Source organism: Ctenocephalides felis, unplaced genomic scaffold (assembly GCF_003426905.1).
Source record: "Ctenocephalides felis isolate EL2017-DRISC unplaced genomic scaffold, ASM342690v1 CF-g0.4_SCAFFOLD_01170, whole genome shotgun sequence".
Lineage (NCBI taxonomy): Eukaryota > Metazoa > Arthropoda > Insecta > Siphonaptera > Pulicidae > Ctenocephalides > Ctenocephalides felis.
Window position 1 is genome coordinate 73,053,517 of NW_020537324.1, and position 3,703 is coordinate 73,057,219.

Consider the following 3,703-nt stretch of genomic DNA (forward strand, 5'->3'; position numbering starts at 1 on the left):
TTTGGTCAAAAAAAAATTGTTCAAAAAAATTCTTGGTCAAAAAAAAACTGGTCAAACAAATTTTTGGTCAAACAAATTTTGGAAAAATTTTTGGTCAGAAAAATTTTGGTCAAAAAAATTTTTAGAAAAAAATTCTTGGTCAAAAAAATTTTTAGAAAAAAATTTTTGAAAAAAAATTCTTGGTCAAAAAAATTTTTAGTCAAAAAAATTCCTGGTCAAAAAAATTTTGGTCAAACAAATTTTTGGTCAAAAAAATTCTTGATCAAAAAAATGTTGGGTAAAAAAATTTTTGGTCAAAAAAATTTGGTGGAAAAAAATTTTGGTCGGAAGGTCGGAGTATCGGAATGTCGGATTATCGAAATGTCGGATTATCGGAATTTTGGTCCAAAAATTTTAAGAAAAAAATTTTTGGTCAAAAAAATTTTGGTCGGAGTGTCGGAATGTCGGATTATCGGAATGTCGGATTATCGGAATGTCGGATTATCGGAATGTCGGATTATCGGAATGTCGGATAATCGGAATGTCGGATTATCAAAATGTCGGATTTTCGGAATTTTGGTCCAAAAAATTTTTGATCAAAAAAATTTTGGTCGAAGGTCCGGATAACCGGAAGTCCGGATAATCGAACGTCTGGATAATCGAAGGTCCGGATAATCGGCAGTCCGGAAAATCGGAAATCCTGATAATGCGAAGTCCGGATAATCCAAAGTCCGAATAATCCAAAGTCCGGATAATACAAAGTCCGTATAATCGAAGGTCCGGATTATCGGAAGTCCGGACGATCGGAAAAACTTTTTCAAAGAAATTTTGGTCCAAAAAAATTTGAGAAAAAAATTTTAGGAAAAAAAATTTTGGTCAAAAAAATTTGGGGAAAAAAATTTGGGGAATAAAAATTTGGTCGGAGTGTCGGAGTATCGGAATGTCGGAGTATCGGAGTATCGGAGTGTCGGAGTATCGGAGTATCGGAGTGTCGGAGTATCGGAATATCGGAGTATCGGAACGTCGGATTATCGAAATGTCGGATTATCGGAATTTTGGTCCAAAAAATTTTAAGAAAAAAGTTTTTGGTCAAAAAAATTTGGGGGAAAAAATTTTGGTCGGAGTGTCGGAGTATCGGATTATCGGAGTATCGGATTATCGGAATGTCGGATTATCGGAATGTCGGATTATTGGAATTTTGGTCCAAAAAATTTTAAGAAAAAAATTTTTGGTCAAAAAAATTTGGGGAAAAAAAATTTTGGTCGGAGTGTCGGAGTATCGCAATGTCGGAATATCGAAGTGTCGGAGTATAAAAATGTCGGAGTGTCGGAGTATCGGAATGTCGGAGTATCGGAGTGTCGGAGTATCGAAGTGTCGGAGTATCGAAGTGTCCGAGTATCGAAGTGTCCGAGTATCGGAGTATCAGAATGTCGGAGTATCAGAATGTCGGAGTATCGGAATGTCGGAGTATCGGAATGTCGGAGTATCGGAATGTCGGAGTATCGGAATGTCGGAATATCGAAGTGTCGGAATATCGAAGTGTCGGAATATCGAAATGTCGGGGTATCGGAATGTCGGAGTATCGCAATGTCGGAATATCGAAATATCGAATCGAAAAAATTTTAGTCGGAGTATCGGAATGTCGGAATGTCGGAATATCAAATATCGAAATATCAAAATGTCAAAAAAATTTGGGGGACAAAAATTTTGGTCGGAGTATCGGAATGTCGGAAAAAAATTTTGGTCAAAAAAATTTGGGGAAAAAATTTGGGGAATAAAAATTTGGTCGGAGTGTCGGAATGTCGGAGTATCGGAGTATCGAAATGTCGGAATATCGAAGTGTCGGAGTATCGGAGTATCAAAATGTCGGAAATTTTGGTCAAAAAAATTCTTGGTCAAAAAAACTTTGGAAAAAAAAATTTTGGTCAAAAAAATCTTGGTCCAAAAAATTTTGGAAAAAAAATTTTGGTCAATAAAATTTTTGGTCAAAAAAATTTTAGTCAAAAAAATTTTGGTCAAAAAAATTTTTGGTAAAAAATTCTTAGCCAAAAAAATTTCGGCCAAAAAAATTTCGGTCAAAAAAATTTTGGTCAAAAAAATTTTGGAAAAAAAATTTTGGTCAATAAAATTTTTGGTCAATAAAATTTTTGGTCAAAAAAATTTTTGGTAAAAAATTCTTAGCCAAAAAAATTTCGGTCAAAAAAATTTTGGTCAATAAAATTTTTGGTCAAAAAAATTTTAGTCAAAAAAAATTTTGGTCAAAAAAATTTTGGTCAAAAAAATTTTTGGTAAAAAATTCTTAGCCAAAAAAAATTCGGTCAAAAAAATTTTTGGGAAAAAATTCTTGGTCAAAAAGATTTTGGTCAAAAAAATTTTTGATCAAAAAAATTTTGGTCAAAAAAATGTTTGGAAAAAAAATTTTTAGTCAAAAAAATTTTCGGAAAAAAAATTTTTGATCAAAAAAATTTTGGTCGGAAGTCCGGATAACCGGAAGTCCGGATAATTGAAAGTCTGGTTAATCGAAGGTCCGGAAAATCGGAAGTCCTGATAATGCGAAGTCCGGATAATCCAAAGTCCGAATGATCCAAAGTCCGGATAATCCAAAGTCCGTATAATCGGAGGTCCGGATTATCGGAAGTCCGGACGAACGGAATTTTTCAAAGAAATTTTGGTCCAAAAAAATTTGAGAAAAAAAATTTTGGTCAAAACGATCTTTGGCCAAAAAAAATTTGAGAAAAAAAATTTTGGTCAAAAAGATCTTTGGCCAAAAAAATTTTGGGAAAAAAATTTTGCTCCAAAAAATTTTGGTCAAGAAAAATTTTAGGACAAAAAGCTTTTTGGTCAAACAAATTTGGGTAAAAAAAATTTTGGTCCAAAAAACTTTGATCAAAAAATTTTTGGAAAAAAATTCTTGGTCAAACAAATTTTGGTCAAAAAAATTTTGGTTAAAAAAATTTTGAGAAAAAAAATTTTGGTCAAAAAGATCTTTGGCCAAAAAAATTTTGAGAAAAAAATTTTGGTCATAAAAATTTTGAGAAAAAAATTTTGGTCAAAAAGATCTTTGGCCAAAAAAATTTTGTGAAAAAAATTTTTGGAAAAAAAAATTTTTGGTCAAAAAAATTTTTGGTCAAAAAAATTTTTGGAAAAAAATTTTTGATCAAAAAAATTTTGGTCCAAAAAATTTTTGGTCAAAAAAATTTTGGTAAAAAAAAATTTGGAAAAAAATTTTTGGTTGACCAAAAAAACTTTTGGTCAAAAAAATTTTTAAACAAAAAAATTTTTGTCAAAAGAATTTGGTCTAAAATAATTTGGAAAAAAATTTTTGGTCAAAAAAATTCTTGGTCAAAAAAATTTTTGGGATTTTTTTTTCCAATATCAATTATTTTGACAAGACAAGCAGAAAGTTACATAATCATTAAAATCGGACGCTTAGTTCTCTCAAAAACTGCCAATTTTTACATATTTACCTTCGAATCTTCGAAATGGCTAATAAATAATTAATTTAAAATCCCAGACAAAATTTATCTATAAAATCAATTTTAACACAAATAACTTATTAACAATCATTTTTTATATATTCATTCATATCATTTACAAATTTCGATTATAAATTTTGTAATATAATTATTATACTAAAATAAAAATATTTTTCCTAATATCTTGTTCAATGCATGACTATGGTTTAATATATAGCGTAGTAAAACTAATATATAATAAGTATAAT